At 40.9% G+C, this 22,236-nt stretch overlaps 2 pseudogenes; one reads left to right on the top strand and one right to left on the bottom strand.

The window, feature by feature from the left end:
- The window catches only part of LOC130868812 (ubiquitin-like modifier-activating enzyme 1 Y), a 964,755-nt pseudogene that overhangs the window by 16,929 nt on the left and 925,590 nt on the right, over positions 1 to 22,236 (bottom strand).
- LOC130868842 (glyceraldehyde-3-phosphate dehydrogenase-like) lies at positions 951 to 1,947 on the top strand (annotated as a pseudogene).

The following is a 22,236-nucleotide window of genomic DNA, read 5'->3' as shown; positions in this document are numbered from 1 at the left end:
AGTAATACAAGGAAAATCACTAACCAACGAGTCCAACAGTGACCGTAATAACTCAGACATCTAGAGACCCTTCACCAGAGCAACTCAAAGAAGGGAAACAAACAAAATCTACTACTATAAAAGTGACCGGAGTTAACAACCACTGGTCATTAATATCACTTCATGTCAACAGACTCAACTCACCTATAAAAAGGCACAGACTAAGAGATTGGATACAAAAACAGGATCCAACATTCTGCTGTTTACAAGAAACACAACTCATCCACAAAGATATGCACCTACTCAGAGTAAAGGGTTGGGATAAGGCTTATCAAGTAAATGGACCTAAGAAACAAGCTGGTGTGGCCATACTAATTTCTAACAAAGTTGACTTCAAACTAAAATCAATAAGAAGAGATGGAGAGGGACATTTTCTACTCATAACAGGAACAATTCATCAGGATGAAGTCTCAATTCTGAATATCTATGCCCCTAATATAAAAGCACCCACGTACGTAAAAGAAACATTGCTAAAACTCAAGGCAGCCATCAAAACACACATTAATAGTAGGAGATGTTAACACTCCTCTCTCTCTCTAATGGACAGGTCAATTAGATAGAAACCTAACAGAAATAAGAGAATTAATGGAGGTAATGAATCAAATGGACTTAACAGACATCTATAGAATATTCCACCCAAATAGGAAAGAATATACCTTATTCTCTGCAGCTCATGGAACTGCTCTTGGGACTGGAGAGGGAAGAGAAGAGGAGTGGGGGGAGAGGGAGTGGGGCGGCAGGAGGGGGAGGCCAGGAGTAAGTGGGAATTTTTTTTTTCAATAAAAAAAATAAAAATTAAAAAAGAATAATAGAGATAGAATAAGGAGAAGTACAGCTCGGCTCTCTGCTCCTCCCTGTTCTGGAGACAGCCACTTCTTTTCATGCAGAACCAGCCTCGTTCCAGAGACATGATGGTGAAGGTTGGAGGGAACGTATTTGGCCGTATGGACGCCTGGTTACCAGGGCTGCCTTCACTTCTGGCAAAGTGGACGTTGTTGCCATCAATGACCCTTTCATTGACCTCAACTACATGGTCTACATGTTCCAGTATGACTCCACCCATCGCAAGTTCAAAGGCACAGTTAAGGCTAAGAATGGGAAGCTTGTCATCAACAGGAAGGCCAGCACCATCTTCCAGGAATGAGATTCTGCCAACATCAAATGGGGGATGCCGGCACCGAGTATGTTGTGGAGTCCACTGGTGTCTTCACCACCATGGAGAAAGCTGGGGCCCACATGACGGGTGGGGCCAAACAGGTCATCATCTCCGCCCCTTCTGAGAATGCCCCCATGTTTGTGATGGGTGTGAACTATGACATGTATGACAGTTCCCTCAAGATTGTCAGCAATGCTTCCTGTACCACCAACTGCTTAGCTCCCATGGCCAAGGTCATCCATGACAACTTTGGCATTGTGGAGGGACTCATGACCACAGTCCATGCCATCACGGCCACCCAGAAGACTTTAGATGGCCCCTCTAGCAAGATGTGGCGAGATGGCCGTGGTGCTGCCCAGAGCATCATTCCTGCATCCACTGGCGCTGCCAAGGCTGTGGGCAAAGTCATCCCAGAGCTGAACGGGAAGCTCACAGGCATGGCCTTCCGTGTTCCTACCCCCAATGTGTCCGTTCTGGATCTGACATGACGCCTGGAGAAAGCTGCCAAGTATGACGACATCAAGAAGGTGGTGAAGCAGGCATCTGATGGCCCACTAAAGGGCATCCTGGGCTACACTGAGGACCATGTTGTCCCCTGTGACTTTAACAGTGACTCCCACTCTTCCACCTTTAATGCTGGGGCTGGTATTCTCAATGACAATTTTGTAAAGCTCATTTCCAGGTACGACAATGAATTCGGCTACAGCAACAGAGTGGTGGACCTCATGGCCTATATGGCCTCCAATGAGTAAGAAGCCTGTCCTGGACCACCCATCCCAGCAAGGACACAGCAAGAGAGAGGCCCTCGGCTGCTGAGCAGTCCCTTTGCTAACTAACCCTTGACATTGAGCATCTCCCTCACAGTTTCCATCCCAGAACCCCAGAACAGTAGGAGCGGCTTAGGGAGCCCTAGTCTCTTGAATACCATCAATAAAGTTCATTGCAACCCTAAAAACAAGAAGTACAACTCAATGGCTCAGATAATATATTCACCAAAATTATAGAAGAAAACTTTCACAACCTAAAAAAGGATATTCGTACAAAGGTTCAAGAAGCATACAACACCGAATAGACTGGATAAAAAAAATCCCCTTGCCATATAATAATCAAAACACAAAATATAAAGAATAAAGAAAGTATATGAAGAGCTGCAAAGGAAAAAGTTCAAGTAACTTATATTGGAAAACCGATCAGTCTTACACCTGACTTCTGTATGGAAACCATGAAAGCCAGAAGGTCCTGGATAGATGTACTGCAGAAACTAAGAGACCATGGATGCAAGCCCAGACTACTTTACCCAGCCAAGATTTCATTCACTATAAATGGAGAAAACAAGATATTCCAGGATAAAAACAAATTTAAACAACATGTAGCCACAAATACAGCCTTACAGAAAGTAATAGAAGGAAAATCACAAATGAAGGAATCCAACATTGCCCACAATAACTCAGACATCTAACAACTCTTAATTAGTACATATTGAAGAAGGGAAACACACAAACTCTACTACCAAAAATAAATAAATAAAAAAATAAATAAATAACCGGAGTTAACATCCAGTGGTCATTAATATCACTTAATATCTATGGACTCAATTCACCTATAAAAAGGCACAGGTTAAGAGATTGGATACAAAAACAGGATCCAACATTCTGCTGTTTACAAGAAACACACCTCAACTGCAAAGACACACATCTACTCAGAGTAAAGTGTTGGGAAAACACTTTTCAATCAAATGGACCTAAGAAAAAAGTGTGTGTGGCCATTCTAATTTCTAACAAAATTGACGTAAAACTAAAATCATTAAGAAGAGATGGAGATAGACACTTTTTACTCATAACAGGAAAAATCCAAAGGATGAAGTATCAATCCTGAATCTCTATGCCCCTAATATAAAAACACCCACTTATATAAAGGAAACATTATTGGAACTCAAGGCAGATATCAAACCCCACACACTAATAGTAGGAGACTTTAGCACTCCTCCCTTACCAATAGACAGGTCAATCAGACAGAAACCTAACAGAGAAATAAGAGAATTAATGGAGGTAATCAATCAAATGGACTTAACAGATATCTATAGAACATTACACCCAAATAGAAAAAAATATACCTTCTTCTCAGCATCTTATAAAATCTTCTCGAAAATTGATCACATTCTTGGTAATAAAGCAAACTTCCACAGATACAAAACAATTTTACTAACAACCTGTGTTTTTTCGGATCACCATGGAATAAAGTTAGAATTCAACAATAAATAAATGACCCCAGAAAGCCTACAAATTCTTGAAAACTGAACAGTCAACTACTGAACCACCACTGGGTCAGGGAAGAAATAAAGAAAGAAATTAAAGTCTTCCTTGATTTCAATGAAAATGAAGACACAACATACCCAAACATATGGGACACTATGAAAGCAGTGCTAAGAGGAAAGTTCATAGCTCTAAGTGCCAACATTAAAAAAAAATGGAGAAAGATCACACTGGAAACTTAACAGCACAGCTAAAAGCTCTAGAAAAAAAGAAGCAGACTCACTGAGGAGGAGTAGAAGACTGGAAATGATCAAATTGAGGGCTGAAATCAACAAAATAGAAACACAGAAAACAATCCAAAGAATCAATGAAACAAAAAGCTGGGTCTTTGAGAAAATCAACAAGATTGACAAACCTTTATCCAAACTAACCAAAAGGCAGAGAGAGAACATGCAAATTAACAAGATCAGAAATGAAAAGGGGGACATAACAACAGACACTGAGGAAATTCAGAGAATCATTAGATCTTACTACAAAAGCTTATATGCTACAAAGTTGGAAAATGTAAAAGAAATGGACTTGTTTTTAGATAAATACCATTTATCAAAATTCAATCAAGACCAGATAAACAATTTAAATAGAATTATAACTCGTGAGGAAATAGGAGCTGTCATAAAAAACCTCCCAACCGAAAAAAAGCCCAGGACCTGATGGTTTTAATGCTGAATTTTATCAGAACTTCCAAGAAGAGCTGATACCTATACTCCTTAATGTATTTCATATAATAGAATCAGAAGAATCATTGTCAAACACTTTTTATGGAGCTACAGTTACCCTGATTCCAAAACCACATAAAGACCCAACCAAGAAAGAGAATTACAGACCAGTCTCACTCATGAACATTGATGCAAAAATTCTCAATAAAATTTTGGCAAATAGAATCCAAGAACACATCAAAAAATTGTCCATTACAATCAACTAGGCTTCATCCCAGAGAGGCAGGGCTGGGTCAACATACAAAAATTTATCAATGTAATCCATCACATAAATAAATGGAAGGTAAAAAAACATATGATCATTTCATTAGATGTGGAAAAAGCATTTGACAAAATTCAACATCCCTTTATGATTAAGGTTTTGGAGAGTTTAAGGATACAGGGTTCATACCTAAATATAATAATACTAGCAAGCCAACAGCTAATATCAAATTAAATGGAGAGAAACTCAAAGCCATTCCAATAAAATCAGGAACAAGCCAAGGCTGTCCACTCTCACCATATCTTTTCAACATAGTTCTTGAAGTTCTAGCAATAGCAATAAGACAAGATAAGGAGATCAAGAGGATTTGAATCGGAAAGGAAGAAGTCAAACTTTCATTATTTGCAGATGATAATATAGTGTACATTAATGACCCCCAAAACTCTACCAAAGAACTCTTACAGCTGATAAATAACTTCAGTGATGTGGCAGGATACAAGATCAACTCAAAAAAATCAGTAGCCCTCCTATACACAAAGGATAGAGAAGCAGAGAGGAATTCAGAGAAACTTCACCTTTTAAGATAGCCACAAATAGCATAAAGTACCTTGGGTTAACTCTAACCAAGGAAGTGAAAGATTTATTTGACAAGAACTTTAAGTCTTTGAAGAAAGAAATTGAAAAGGACACCAGAAAATGGAAGGATTTCCCATGCTCTTGGATGGGTAGGATCAATATAGTAAAAATGGCAGTTCTACCAAAAGCAATATATAGATTCAATGCAATCCCTGTTAAAATCCCAACAAAATTCTTCACAGATCTTGGGAGGACAATAATCAACTTCATATGGAAAAACAAAAGATCCAGGATAGCCAAAACAATCTTATACAATAAAGGAACTTCTGGAGGCATTACCATCCCTGACTTCAAACTCTATTACAGAGCTACAGTAATGAAAACAGCTTGGTATTGGCATAAAAACAGAGAAGTCGACCAATGGAATTGAATAGAAGAACTGGATATTTACCCACAAACCTATGAATACCTGATTTTTGATAAAGGAGCTAAAAGTATACAATGGAAGAAAGAAGGCATCTTCAACAAATGGTGCTGGCAGAACTAGATGTCAACCTGTAGAAGAATGAAAATAGATCCATATCTATCACCATGCACAAAACTCAAGTCCAAATGGATCAAAGACCTCAATATTAATTCGAACACACTGAACCTGATAGAAGAGAAAGTAGGAAGTTCTCTACAACATATGGGCATAGGAGACCACTTCCTACATATAACCTCATTAGCACAGACAATAAGGGCAACATTGAATAAATGGGACCTCCTAAAACTGAGATATATTTCAGTTAGATAAATATTCTTCTTATCTTTCAAAGACTACAGAATATGCATTTTAAAGGTTTTAATAACTTAGGTCTTTTCATGACAATAAGACACATCTGGTCCTGGCAACACCAGCTACTTCAAGAGGAAGATTGGCATAGGAGGGGCTCCTCATGGAGTTTGCTAGCCATTTGGGCAAGAAACTGCTCTTGCCTTGACTGGTTCACTGGACATGCAGAACCCACAGAAAGATGACTGCTGAATTTGCCTAAAGGTGAGACGATCCTTCAGGGTTCCTGCTTCATGAAAGTGTTGTGAGACATTCTGCAGGATACAGAAGAAAGTGACTGAACTGTCTTCAAAATTTCCTGCTTTGTGGAAAAGTCTGCTGGATACTATGGACCTGTCAGCTGAAAATGGGCGCCCCAACAGTTCAGAAGAACTTTGGGTGACTGTCCAGGCAGTGAGATGTCTCTGTCATTTCTAGACTTTTGGAAGTTGCTTACAATGTACTTCAAGTTTACATGGGTAATATTATATCCTTTGGGAGTCTTTGAGGGAGTTAAAGAATAGATAGATAGTTTTAGTTACACTTTTCCTTAGTTATGATAAAAGATAAAGTAGATATAAAGTAATTCTTGCTTGATAACTGTTTTGTGATATGTAATTTTACTATGTTAAAGTTAAAGCCTTCCTTTCCTTTTTAAACAGAAAACGAGAAATGGTGTAGGAGGTCCTTCTGTTTATGTGTTGCTTTCATTGGTTAATCAATAAAAAAACTACTTGACCTGATAGGGCAGAACTTAGGTAGGCAGAGAAGACAGATCTGAATTCTGGGAGGAAGAGAGCAGAGTGAGAGAACCTCCATGGAACTGCCAGGTCAGACATGCTGAATCTTTCCTGGTAAGCCATGACATCGTGGTGATATACAGATTATTAGAAATGGGTTAAATCAAGATGTGAGAGTTAGCCAATAAGAGGCTAGAGATAATGGACCAGGCAGTGATTTAAATACTACAATTTCTGTGTAAGCTAGCCAGGCAACTGAGACAAAAAGCAGGCCCTCTCTCCTTCAACAGTAGGCCCCCAGAATTCCCTCAATACTGAGTAGGTCTCCCACATCCAAGAGAAAGTATCAGGATGAACTGTCCTGATACTAATGAAATTACCTGGTGCTACTGACAATGAAGTACACCACAAATCCACTTAAGACCTTATTAGAGGAGAGACATGTTCTGACCTGGGAATGTCTGTGTGGAGAAAAAGAGCTTGAAGATGGCATGTCCAGCTTTTAAAGGCTGCCTAATGCAAGCAGGAGGATTGATATAGCTACATCATATTCAGATGACAGAGCTCATGCATGCTTGCAAGGGCTTACATGTCTGTGTCATACATAGGGTACGCAACCATGCTGCATATAGGTCATGCAGAGCATTTTAAGGTCCATAGTGAGGCTAAGTATTTTGCTTGAGTGCTAGTCTGCACATGTGTGACCCTGGAACCTGGAAGTGCTCACCACCACTGTGTTACTAGAATCATAACACACACATACACACAAACAAACAAACACACACAAATACTAATTAGACAAGGAAGAATAAAAGTGACTGACCTTTTTTCTGCAGTTGTTCACAGACATTTGTTTCCCACAGGTAAAACAGTTCTTGACAAACCTATGAGAATAGGTGATGGCAACATAGAGGTACCAAATTGCAATACCATTAAGGGGTATTTAAAAAGAAGGGGAGAAGGGATCAGGGGTAAAGTCTTGCCACTAAGTCTGTCAATCTGTATTTCATCTTCAGATCACATAAGTGGAAAGGGGATTCTCACAAATTGTTGTCTGACCACCACACACAGAATAATTGCAGTCACTCAGGTATAATTTATTATATATAATGTGTGTGTGTGTTTGTGTGTGTGTGTGTAATGCATGTAAACATTTTCTGAAAAGAGGCATTTCTTTCTGCTTGGTTTATGAATGCAACACAACACTGATGAATTACTTACTATACAGGACAAAAATCTGACCTCGTTGAAAATATCTTTGTAAAAATAATAAAAAAGAAGATAGTCAGCATGGATTACCACATCACAGGTACAATCACCTGACTAGCTGGGGCAGATACCTCAAGCAGAAAAGATTAAATATTGATCTTCAGTGAGAAGGGAGAGAAAGCTCTCTGCTTCCTTTTCTTTCTTTCCTTTTCTTTTTTGTTATGGGAGTGTGTGATGATTATATGAGCATGGATATATCTATGTGTGTGTATGCATAGCATATGTATGTATATGCTAAAAGTGTATATAGTATATGTGTATGATTCATGAAAGTGCATGTATAGTTTATGCAGTTTTGTCTGCATATGTTAATATGTGTGTGTGGTGTAATGTAAATGTGTATGCATTTTGTACTATATATTTGTGTTTTAATGAGTGTGTGTGGTTGTATGTGCATTTTTATCTGCTAGCATGTGATTCAAGTATGAATTATATTAAATTTTTCATATAATATATTCTAATTGTGGGGTCAGTCATGATATCGACAGGTCACCCAAAGGAAGTTCTTTATTTCCTGTCAGATTAGAACTAGGCCCTAGATAAATTTAATAAGAGGCTTGAGCCTCAGTAGTTTACTCTGAGGCAATGCCTGGTTGCAGGAGGAACCATAAACTGATATTATACAACCATCGCCCAAAAATAAACCATTCAAAAAAATGCCTGGCATTCTAACTGCTATTGATAGGAATACCTGCCAGAACACACCAGGACAACCCTAGACAAATGTCAGCCAGTCAGGGGTTTTAAAACTACAGAAACCCCTAATCCCCACCTTTGATACTAAAAACCCTATTCTATCTGTACCAGAAGATCCATCAGAGAAGAGTTTCTTTATTTCTGAGCCTGCACACAGCAAGACCACCCTAAGGTCTATGAGGTCCCTAGCCAGCAAGCGGCCCTGATCCTGTACTAGAAGATCCATCTGAGAAGTGAGTGTATACCCTACCAGCTGGCAGACATACAAGAAAGGGAGCACAGGCACCCTTAACCCCCTAAACTTTCTGGTCATTCAGCAGGGCTTCTCTCCCCAGCTACTCCCAGCTTGCTCCCATGCACGCCTTACCTTCTGCAGGGTCATAGGATCCCCCAACTCAGCCTGCTTTGAGCTGAGGGTCTGGGGAAAAACTGGTGAGAATAACTGCACAGGAGTTTCTTTGTTTCACTGGACCTGCACACAACAAGCCCGCCCTTTCATCTCTGGGTTACCTGGCCAGTAAATGGCCCTGATCTTGTACCAGAAGATCTATCAGAGAGGTGTGTATGTACCCAACTGGCCAACAGACACCCCGGAAAGGGAGAAGAGGCACCCTCCAACCCCCTAAACTTTCTAGTAATTCAGCAGGGGCTTCTCTCCCTGGCTACTGCCTTTCTCTTGTTAACCCATCACAGCTTGCTTCCAGGCACCCCTACCCTTCTGCAGGGTCATAGGATCCCCCAGCTCAGCCTGCTTTGAAACTGAAGGTCAGGGGACAAAGAGGTGAGTGTAGTAGTGGGAGCGATGGGGCTGCTTCCCGCCACCCGGCTAACTTTACCCAAAATAATTACACAGAAACTGTATTATTTTAAACACTGCTTGGTCCATTAGTTGTAATCTCTTACTGGCTAGCTCTTACATACTGATCTAACCCATTTCTAATATTCTGTGTAGGACCATGAGCTGGCTTACCAGGAAAGATCTTAACCTGCGTCTGTCTGGAGTGGGAGAATCATGGCAACTGCCTGACTCGGCTTTTTCTCCCAGCATTCTGTTCTGTCTATTCCGCCTATCTAAGCTGCTGTCCTATCAAAAGGGCCAAGGCAGTGTCTTTATTAACCAATAGACATATGGCCCTCCTCCATCATTTCCCCCTTTTCTGTTTAAACAAAAAAGAATGCTTTCATTTTAACATAGTATAATTACATATAGCAAAACAGTTATCAAGCAAGAATTATAGTTACAATATTTATATCTACTTTATCATAACTAAGGAAAACTATATCTATTTATCCTTCAACTCCATCAAAGACTCCAGAAGGATATAATATTACCTAAGAAAACAACTTCCAAAACTCTAGAAATGACAGAGACATCTTACTGCCTGGACAGTCACCCAAAGTTCTTTTGTACCATTGGGGCATCCGTCTTTGGCCTTCAGGCCCATAGTGTCCAGCAGAAATTTCCATGAAGCAGAAAAATGCAAAGACAGTTCAATCACTTTCTGCTATATCCTGCAGAATGTCTCATAGACTTTTTCATGAATCAGGAACCCTGAAAGATCATCTCACCTTTAGGCAAGTTGAGCAGTCCTCTTTCTGTGGGTTCTGTGTCCAGTTTATGCAACAGTCCAGGCAAGAGCAATTTCCTGTCCAAATGACTAACCAACTCCCTAAGGAGCCTCTTCGATGCCCATCTTCCTCTTGAAGTAGCTTGTGCTACCAGGAGCAGACGTGTCTCATTGTCATGAAAAGCCATAAGTTATTAAATCATTTAAAATATCATATTCTGTAGCCTTTGAAAAATATGAAGAATGCCTATTTAACTGAAATATATCTCTATATATCTAGAAAATCTAACTAACATGACTACAAGCTTGACTATTATTGATGATTATCCATTAGCAACCTATATTTCCCAATTATACATTACATTTTTAAATGAACTACACAATCACAATACCTTAATCAAGATTAGATATATGCATATGCATATATCAAAATTGACCTTAAAATCCATACCAATGCAAATTATTCATATCTATATCATGTCCCCCTTTAAGTGTAAAAGAACATTTATAAACAATATTTTGGAATATGGGTACAGTTATTTCTCTCCAAACTGCTTTCTGCTGAATGGGGGAGTCGTTAATTAGGTCTTTCATGGTGTAACCTGTGTGCCAGGTTCATCTCAGTCGGCAGTTGAGTGAAGTAATTTTTTGAGGGTATTCACAGCAACCTTTCGGGAGGGCTTGGTCTATCATACCATATTGGGATAAAAGCAATCTACAGGGTCTCATCCTCTGTGAAAACAAAAGAAAACCTGTAGTAGGAGCTGTGGGCTGCATTCCTGCCACCCTGCTCCCAGCCGCCTGGCTAGCTTATGCCCCAAAATAACAACACACAAACTGTATTCATTTAAACACTGCCTGGCCCATTTCTATTAATGTGTGTAGCACTGAGGTGTGCTTACCGGGAAGATTCTAGCCTACGTCCATCCTGGGTCGGAGCTTCATTGCATTTGCCCCAGAGAGGAGAGGAAATGCCGTCTGAGCTCACTTCCTCTTCCTCACAGCATTCTGTTCTGTTCACTCCACCCACCTATGTTCTAACCTATCAAGGCCAAGCAGTTTCTTTATTAATTAACCAATGACCTTCCTCCATCAAAGACCCTCTCCAAAGCATATATCCTTAGACCCAAATTCTGAAATCATAATACCCTTATATCCACTTTGGTTTAGCTTGGCAGCCCGTGGAATGAAATGTCTCTCTGTACCTAGCTCGCTTACAGTCAAAATTTTTAAAGAAAACACAACAATACAAAGAATCCAGACTGTCTGTGAATTTTCCATTTTTACGTGGTTTATTTTTCTTTATTTCTCTTAATCTATAACTATCTGTACTCTGTCTCTTTAAAAATTTTACCCTCGTTTTTTTTAAACCATTAACTTTATTCTCTATATTCTTTTTCTTCTCTCTCTCAAGCCTACATACATTCATCCAACACTGTGATCCATTTATAGGTCTTCTATGTCTGAAATCTGTTTTATTGTGAATCTGTAATTTTTTACTATCCAGGAGCACTTTGTTTTGCGTCTTTAAATCAATAAACACTTACGAATCTAAGCTGTGACATTCCTAGGTCAAAAACAGGTACTGCAGGCTTGCCCCACCCAGTCCAACATGGCGGAGCCACTTGTGACTGAATTGGTTGCGCCTCTAAGCTGGAGGGTGAAGGGCTGCTCTGGATGTTGGCTCCACTTCTCTCCAATTTCAAAATGGAGGACGTACCATTTACTACTAGCTCTGGGGCCGCCAGGTAGGAGCCGCATTCAGCACTTTAACTCTGAGACTGAGCATGCAGCATCCAAGTTACAGCCTAATCTGACACACAGAGCTCTGTGCAGTCTGAAAACATCTCTGTGTGTGGCGGTGGAAATCCGCCATGCTCTCCTGCCTGACCAAGTCTGATTTCGCCATCTGGCCAGGCAGGAAGAGCTGAGCCAAGCTCTCAGCTACTTTCCTCCCGATCCTGAGCCGAACACAAACATCCAGTCCCATAAAAGCCATTGAAATGCTTTAAAGCCAGAGTTCACACTGTTATCACAGCCCCAGGAAGCCACGTTTTAAAGTGCGTAGCTTTTTTCCTGCTGAGGCTGAGTCAGGAAAATTTCTCTGCAGCACACTCTAGCAAACAGCAAAAAGCTGTGGTAAACTCTGTGTTTAAAATTAAGCTCACTCAGGTTTTACGTGGAGTTAGTTAATCACGTTGGGCGCCACTCTGTAGTGTGGAGCGGCAAGCCGCTTCCCTGCCACCCCAGTTCCTGGCCACCTGGCTAGCTTATGTCCCAAAATAATTACATGGAAACTGTATTCTTTTAAACACTGCTTGGCCCATTAGCACTAGCCTCTTACTGGCTAGCTCTTACATATTGATCTAACCCATTTCTAATATTCTGTGTAGCACCATGAGCTGGCTTACCAGGAAAGATCTTAACCTGCATCTGTCTGGAGTGGGAGAATCATGGCGACTCACTGACTCAGCTTCTTTCTCCCAGCATTCTGTTCTGACTACTCTGTCTATCTAAGCTGCTGTCCTATCAAAAGGATCAAGGCAGTTTATTTATTAACCAATAGACATAAGACCCTCCTCCATCAGGTTAGTGCAACTGTGCAGGAGTTCCTTTGGTTCACTGAACCTGCACACAGCAAGCCTACCCTGTTGTCTGTAGGGTCCCTGGCTAGCAAGTGGCCATGATCCTGTACCAGAAGATTTATCTAAGGGCATTTGAAGGAAGACATGGGCAGGCACAAATTCAAGAATTTGTCCAACAATCTGAAAAAGAACATAATAACAACAGAATCAAGCAAACACACAACAGGAAGACTTGAACACCCTAATCCAGAAGACATAGAAGAAATAGACATTATGAAAGTGATAGAGTCCCTTAAACAGGATGTGAAAAACTTCCTTAAAGAAATGGATGAGAAGAATAACAAAAAGTTTGAAGAAATGAATAAATCCCTCAAAGATACCCTAGGAAACCAAGAAAAAACAAACAGGTAATGGAAACAGTTCAAGACTTGAAAACTAAAATGGAAGCAATGAAGAAAACACAAACAGAGGGACAGCTGCATATGAAAAATCTGGGTAAATGAACAGAGACTACAGAGACAAGCATAACCAACAGGAAATAAAAGATAGAAGAAAGAATCTCAGATGCTGAAGATACTATAGAGAAAAAAACACTGATCAAAGAAAACAGCAAATCCAAAAATTCTCGTCATAAATCATCCAGGAAATCTGGGACACCATAAAAAGACCTAAGAATAATAGAGGTACAAGAAAGAGAAGAATTACAGCTCAAAGGCTCAGAAAATATATTCAACAAACTTATAGAAAAAAACTTTCACAACCTAAAGAAGGATATTCCTATGAAGTCACAAGAAGTATACAGAACATTGAATAGACTGGATCAAAGAATATCCCCTCGCTTTATGATAATCAAAACACAAAACATACAGAATATGTAACATGAGTGGGCCTGGCTTGTTTGTTTTGGGGGGTTTTGTCCTCCTACCAGGTACCCCACAACTGTTTAGCCCCAAAGAAAATCACACATAAGTCTCCATAAATTGTAAGCTGATTGGCCCATTAGCTCTAGCCTCTCACTGGCTAACTCTCACTTCTTGATTAACCCATTTTTCTGATCTATGTTAGCCATGTGCTCAGTACCTTTTTTCAGTGTAGCAGATCACCTGTTGCTTTGGTGGTCTGGGCAGGAGTGGGAGGAATCAATTTCTTCTTTCCCAGAATTCTCTTGTTCTCATTACATCATTTCTGCTTCCTGTCTGGTTTTCCCACATGTATTTCCTGCCTGGCCAATCAGCATTTATTTATAACATGAAATACAAAATACAGACAATTTTCCTGCATCACTTCCACCTCTTTATTTTTTTAAAAAAGGAAAATATCCATAGTCCAATTTTTGGGAATGTGGTCGTAGTATTCCAGGCTACTTCGAGCTGATTGGGGGCACTGTTAATCTTATCGGGACCTAAAGAAAATTTAGTGTTATGATCAAGTCCTGACTGAAGTATCCTGTGAGTCTTGATCATCTCAGGCAGCAGTCTTGAATCTGTTCTGGATAAAGAACTCAGACATCTGGGCCATCTATTCCTGCCAGAGATTTCTTAGGTGGTCTTCCTTGATCAAAGCTGATTTTTCTTAACTCTGAAGAAATCCATGGCCTCTCATTTTCTGTGGAAACAAAAGCAAAATCTCTTTTCCAAAGTAACATACCTTTGACTTCAATTTTGAAGCCAAGGTATTTTCAAAATACCTATTATGAGATTAATTCTGTAGCATTTATAAGCAAATATCTTTTAGCAGCTGTTGCTCCTTCCTCAGCATTCAAAAAATTCAAAGAGAGCATAATAACATACAGTATCAAGATTCTCTGTGTATTTTCCATCTTTACATGATTTTATTTTAACCTCTATTTCTTTTATTTTTACTTTTAACTTTTGGCTTTTTGAGACAGGTTCTCTATATATCTTTGTCCTGGAATTCCCTCTGTAAAACCTTGAACTCACAGAGATACGTCTGTCTCTGCCTCTCAGGCTACTCTATTTTTTTTTCTTTTTTTAATTCTGAGAACTTTAATCTTTAGCATGTATATATTTTTAACACATTGTAAACCATTTAGAGGTTTTTTTATGCTTTGAATATGTGTTTACTGTATATCTCTCTTTTTATGACCACATGGGTCTTTAACCCCTTCCCTTCTGCGGGGTCATCGGATCCCCCAACTCAGCCTGCTTTGAAGCTGAGAGTCAGGGGACAAAGGGGTTAGTGCAACTGCACAGGAGTTCCTTCAGTTCACTGAACCTGCACACAGCAAGCCTGCCCTGTTGTCTGTGAGGTCCCTGTCTAGCAAGCGGCCATGATACTGTACCAGAAGATGCATTGGAGAGCATTTGAAGGAAGACAGCTAAAAGCTCTAGAAAAAAAGAAGCAGAGTCACTGAGGAGGAGTAGAAGACTGGAAATAATCAAACTGAGGGCTGAAATCAACAAAATAGAAACACAGAAAACAATCCAAAAAACCAATAAAACAAAGAGTGGTCCGTTGAGAAAATCAACAAGATTGGCAACCTTTATCCAAACTAATCAAAAGGCAGAGAGAAAACACAAATTAATGAGATCAGAATGAAAAGTGGGACATAACAACAGATACTGAGGAAATTCAGAGAATTATTAGATCTTACTACAAAAGTCTATATGCCACAAAGTTGGAAATGTAAAAGAAATGGACTTGTTTTTAGATAAATACCATTTATCAAAATTAAATCAAGACCAGATGAACAATTTAAATAGAACTATAACTCATGAGGAAATAGGAGCTGTCATAAAAAAACCTCCCAACCGAAAAAAAGCCCAAGACCTGATGGTTTTAATGCTGAATTTTATCAGAACTTCCAAGAAGAGCTGATACTTACACTCCTTAATGTATTTGATATAATAGAATCAGAAGAATCATTGCCAAACACTTTTTATGGAACTACAGTTACCCTGATTCCAAAACCACACAAAGACCCAAACAAGAAAGAGAATTACAGACCAGTCTCACTCATGAACATCGATGCAAAAATTCTCAATAAAATTTTGGCAAACAGAATCCAAGAACACATGAAAAAATTGTCTATTACAATCAACTAGGCTTCATCACAGAGAGGCAGGGCTGGGTCAACATACAAAAATTTATCAATGTAATCCATCACATAAATAAATGGAAGGAAAAAAATATGATCATTTCATTAGATGTGGAAAAAGCATTTGACAAAATTCAACACCCCATTATGATAAAGATCTTGGAGAGATTAGGGATACAAGGTACATTCCTAAATATAATAAAAGCAATATACAGCAAGCCAACAACTAACATTAAATTAAGTGGAGAGAAACTCAAAGCCATTCCCCTAAAATCAGGAACAAGACAAGCCTGTCCACTCTCACCATATCTCCTCAATATAGTGCTTGAAGTTCTAGCAATAGCAATAAGACAAAATAAGGAGATCAAGAGTATTTGAATCAAAAAGAAAGAAGTCAAACTTTTGTTATTTGTGGATGATAAGATAGTGTACATTAGTGACCCCAAAAACTCTACCAAAGAACTCCTACAGCTGATAAATTTCTTCAGTGATGTGGCAGGTTACAAGATTAACCAAAAAATCAGGCCAGCTTGTTCCTTTGGCAGCAGAAAAGTGGGTTATCCTATAGCCACACTGATAAATATCTTGCATATCACCACAGAAACTTTATCTGCCAATGGATGGAGATAGAGACAGAGATCCACACTGGAGCACTTGACTGAGTTCCCAAGGTCCCAATGAGGAACAGAAGGAGGGAGGACATGAGCAAGGAAGTCAGGACTGGGAGGAGTGTGCCCACCCACTGAGACAGTGGGGCTGATCTAATGGGAGCTCAACAAGGCTAGCTAGACTGGGACTGATGGAGCTTGTGATCAAACGGAACTCTCTGAATGTGGTTTATGGTATAGATCGACTGAGAAGCCAAGGACGATGGCACTGGGTTTTGATTCTGCATGGACGGGCTTTGTGGGAGTCTAGTCTGTTTGGATGCTCACCTTCCTGGACCTGGTTGGAGGGGGGAGGAAATTTTCCCTGGTGAAGTGGAGGGGGATGGGAGAGGTCATTCAATGGGCACAGGGCTTTAGTTTTGCAAGATGAAGACAATGGAGCTGGGGCAAAGTGATTCATGTAAGTGTACAGGAAGAAATGACAAGCAGTGGTATAGAGGAGAGAAGCAGACACATACTGTTACAAACAATGAGTGAAGGACACGGAAGTCTGAAAAGGAGGCCGTTGGCCAAATATACAAAAAGAAAACACAAGGAGACAAATACTTTTTTAAAATATTTATTATGTATACAATATTCTTTCTACATGTATGCCTACAGACCAGAAGTGGGCACCAGACCTCATTACCGATAGTTGTGAGCCACCGTGAATTGAACTCAGGACCTTTGGAAGAGCAGGCAATGCTCTTAACCCCTGAGCCATCTCTCCAGCCCCTGGAGACAAATACTTTAAAGGGACCTATATTAACTGGGAGAGCTGTACCAGAGAAGAGACTCCAGAGGGATCAGAAGAGGAGGAATCGAGCATCATAACATGGAGTGCAGAAAGCCAGGTGTGTTTCAAGCAGACACAAAGAGGGCACTGACACAGAGGAAAGTCTGAGGTAGATACCTGGGTGGGAAACTAGAGGAGACCTGTTATGAGACAGAGCAGCCAAGGTATCTAGACGCCCAGAGGGCAGGGAGAATTCACATTCTTTTTGTATGAAAATAAATCAAAAGGAAACAAATGAAACATTTCCATAAACCTACACTGCAAAGGAATGAGATACAGAAATCTGTTTCAAGCATCCATCCTTAAGTCCAGACTCAAAAGAAGATAGACTAGGTAACTCTCAAAAATACAGTAAAGAGCATGGCCAATGGCAAACAGCAGAGAGAGGCTTAGAGGGGGAGGAGACAAATAGGTGGGTGATCCCTGAACTCATGACAAAGCATTCTCACCAACTGTGGCACTGGTGCTCTGGAATTCCTGCTCAGAAACGTGAATCCTGATGCCAGACTTGGGAGCAAATTGAGGAGCTGCAGAGACTGCAGGAGTCTGGCCACAGCAGCGCTGTGGTGGGACCCTCCTAGTCTGGGCAAACAGGTTGACAGCAGCCATCACGCAGTCCAGATGCAGGGGCTGAAAGGCACAGCAAAGAAAACTGAGCTCAAAACTTAACATGGGGTTAAGGGTAGAGACCTTACTCCCCAGACACCTACCTTAGAGACCCTAAGGACACTTACACTGTTTGTGTCAAAGGTTGGACAGCATTTTTGGCCCCGCTCAAAAGAGGGCTCCAGAGTTTGTTTACTAGGGCAGTGAGAAGGTATGAGGAGGGCTGAAGGAGAAGGAATTCTCAGGCAGACCTCAGTCCAAGAAGCCTAGGTTCACATTCTTGGAAACTGGCAATGAGCCATACACACAGCAAGTTAAACTTGCTGATTCATATGGTATTAAGTCGATGAAATTTTAAAAAGTGCACATTAATCCTCTCTAAATTACAAGCCATTATTACACCAACTTCACAGGTATGGCTTATCAACACACTATATTCAACATGACCCAACGTCAGAAACAACTGGACTCGAACCCACAGGTTGCTCTTTGCATAACTATAAAATTTCTCACTTGTAACTTGTAGTTACAGCCCTCAAGAGAAATCTGACATGACTTAGCCCAGGTGCAGGCAGCAAGGATACTAAGCCCTTCTTGTGGGACAGGAAGAAGGAAAACACAAATGTGTGCATAAGGCACTGGCCCAAACCCTTTCTTGGTATGCCTGGGGTGGCTGGCCGCCTGGAATAAGCCATATCCACAGGACAGTAACCATCCAATTCCCAGGGCACATACTGGGCCAAATATACCCATCGGGTGTGTAATACCTGGTCTGGAGGGAAGTTGTGCAGCAACTGCTGGATATTGTCAGAATACCGTGTGTGCCAGTAGCGGTAGGCCCAAGTCACACAGTCAGCCCAAGTCTGTGGCCTATGCAGGAGTAGACTATGCTGTACAGCTGCCAGTACTTCCAAAGGCTGGGTGCCAGCTAGCTGCAGTGTCTGCTCCGTGAACTTGGGATCCCTGTCCAACGCAAAGAGCTGGATTATTTCAGAGGTCTAGAAATACGGTTTCTGGACAAGCCTCCTTTCTCCATGGAAACACCTCCCAAATTCACCCATGCACTGTGACTCAGGCGGGCAGACGGAATGCCTTGGTTGATGGGCAGAACAGTGTCCATTACTTACGTGAGGTACTGGTTAACAGTTTCTGCTGACTGCTTGAATTCATCCCGAGCCCACTACTGACAGAACAAATACATGCATGAGAGACTACCAACTAGTAAAGCTTGACCTGCCTGAAGACTGCATTCAGACTCTAAATTCTAACTATCACACATACTTCCTACTTTTATGACCCATTGCAAGGGAACAAACACACCTGTACCCATTTCAGCTTTAAGCCTCTGAGTAAACCGTAATATCTGCAGTCATCCAAGTGAATGAACGAGCACACACCTACCATATTATTGAGTACAGTGCCAAATACAGGCCCAATCCAATGCTAAGTACTTTACCAACATCCTGTGATGGATAAGACAAGCCCAATCCACCCTTAAGTGCTTTACAAAATCTCTCTGGTACATTATTGCTTCAATGCACATTTCTCTCTGATAGGCATCACTTCAATCCACATTTTGCAGATAAGGAATCTGCGGGTCCCAGATGGGTCCTACAAAGTTGCTGGACACTCTCTGAAACTTTTTGTCCTTCACTGCCTGCTGTGCAGATTCAGAGAACAACTCCATAACCTCCAACAAGGACTATGACACTATTGCAATTCAGCTGGACTGCTCCACACTGTAATTTTTTCTAATCTTCAACCCCTTAGGATGTCCTTACTCTACTATACCTACAAACCTATGAGCCAACAGAAACCTAAACAGGTTTTTTTTTTCTCAGCTTTAAAGAACATGAAAAGGACTAGGCTCTCGGTTGAGTTTCCACTCACTTAGCCATCCAGGATGATTGTGTACCTGACAACACAGGCAGAAGTCACACTGACAAACCAGCTGCTTAACACACTCTTGGTAAGAAGAAACCAACCAAAAATGCACTCACTCTACAGATAACTAAGAAAATCATCAGAAACAACATTAGTTGATCTGTGTAGCAAAAGCACTGTTTACACAGATCATTCTCACTGTTCGACACATGGTCAATGGTGCTCCTTTAACTCTTCCAAAATAGAAAGCTCGACATTAATTTTTGTACTAAAATGTTTCTTTTACAGTATACTTTGAGAATTTTCCCCTCTGCCAACACCCCCCAGAATCTCCTGAACTCCCTACCCACTCAACTCATGTTCTCTTTCTTTCTCCCTCCCTCCCTCCCTCTCTCTCTCTCTCTCTCTCTCTCTCTCTAACACAATAAAAGTAAACACCAAGCAAAGAAAGGAAGAAATGGCACACACACACTCACACACACACGTAGGACAAAACCAAAGTACACAAGAAAAACGAGGTCCAATCGTTCACGTACTACCAGACATGAGGCGTACCCTGGAATGTGGCTGATACACCCAGTTACATTCAAGTGTAGATAATGGATTTTCCCTTTCCAAACTGGTATCAATATTCTAGGTGGTGGTGGTGGTGGTGGTGGGGACGGGTGTTGCGGGGAGAGGTGTGAGGACTTCACCTTCTTTATGCTGGAATTTGCTTGGTTTGAACTTGTTAGACCTTGTGAGAGCTGTTCAGAATTGGACGACTCCAAAAGAAACTATCTATGCTAGTTAAAACAGGGTTGATATACATAAGATCTCAGAGACTCTCACAGCACACAGAAGATGTGAACGAAGGTAAAGTCCTTTTTATAAGAAAGCAATCACTGGCAGGTACTCTGACTGCTGGTATAGTCACAGAATGTGTTCTACACACAAAGCCCACAGAAAACCAAAGGAATTTGGAGGATGAGAAGAGCAAAGCCTTGATGATGGCCTGTTGCCTAATCCTTCTCCTACCTCCCATTCCTTCCAAGGTTGATCACCTGTAGGGTGTGCTCAATGGCATTGGGGAAGTTCTTCAGTGTGCAGATGGGGATGGATTTCTCAGGTGGGTCCTGAGAGCTGTAAGATTCTGTCAAGAAGGGAATGACCACCTGCACGTTCCCCTTGGTGCCCAGGGTGCCTGATTCCAGCAGAGGCTTTTGGTAATACACACAATGGAGGTCCATGTACAGACCTTCAGGGAGATGGGAAGAAATGGCAGGTGAGCAGCAGCAATGTTTGAATAAAACAGAAACTCAGGCAGGAACAAAAGCATCTCGCAAACACACATACACAGCAGGTGAGCAGCAGTAATGTTTGGATAAGGCAGGAACACAAGCATCTCGCAAACATACACGCACACACACACACAGCAGGTGAGCTGCAGTAATGTTTGAATAAGACAGGAACACACTCAGGAACACAAGAATCTCAAGAACACACACAAACACACACACAGCAGGTGAGCTGCAGTAATGTTTGGATAAGACAGGAAGACATGCAAGAACAAAAGCATCTTGCAAGCACACACACACAAACACACACAACAGGTGAGCAGCAGTAATGTTTGGATAAGACAGGAACACACGCAGGAAAAAAAGCATCTCGCAAGCACACACACACACAGCAGGTGAGCTGCAGTAATGTTTGGATAAGACAGGAACACACACAGGAACACAAGCATCTCGTGAACACACACACACACGCACACACACATTTGTCCTCACTTTACTCCATCTTATAAGCACCCACATTGACCTGGGCATTGGCCACACCACCCAGGTTTTGGAAGAAGTCACCATAGAGATGTGTTCTGTCTCAGGGCCTACTTGTTTCAGGTGACTGAACACCCTGATGTGTGGATTTATGTCTCATACTGCAGCAACAGCAGTCTCAGACTTTAATTTCTGGGTGGGAATAAGGAGAACAGAGCTCTTTCCGAGGCACCGACACACAAAAACTTCACAGACAGATCCCGCGAAAGGATTTATGTCATGAAGGGCAATGAAGGCTCAAAGAGAAACAGGCTCCAATTATGTCCATACCACAGGATGTTCTTTTATGACAGCAGGGATTCTGCTTCAGTTCATGCCCCGATTTTCTTAATGATAGCCTGACATGGAAATTCACCTACCAAATACATGTATTGGTGAGAAGGCAAGGGTCTAAACCAAGGATTCTAGGGAAAACTTGCTTAATTGTTTGCTCTCTTACTCAGCTGGATTTAATTCTTACTGTTTTGAGGGCACATTCCATGTTTTACTTCCATTTAATGCTGTATTAACCTCAAAATGACACATTCATGCACTTATCCTGCTTGTTGACTTCACCTAAATCTTAAAGCAAAGATTATAAACAAAGACTAATTCTGTACTCATGGTTGTCAATTTTTTTCTGTCCTGTTGCTTCTGTATTGACTCACCACTGAATTGTTTTATTTTACTGGAGTTCAGACTGTGGCTATCCACCCTTACTACCCTGTCTTCCTTTTCTAACGAGCAAGCATTTCTAATATCTGTTACCTGTAACA

This window comes from Chionomys nivalis, chromosome Y, assembly GCF_950005125.1.
Source record: "Chionomys nivalis chromosome Y, mChiNiv1.1, whole genome shotgun sequence".
In the NCBI taxonomy this organism is placed as follows: domain Eukaryota; kingdom Metazoa; phylum Chordata; class Mammalia; order Rodentia; family Cricetidae; genus Chionomys; species Chionomys nivalis.
This window is presented reverse-complemented; position numbering and strand designations above follow the sequence as displayed.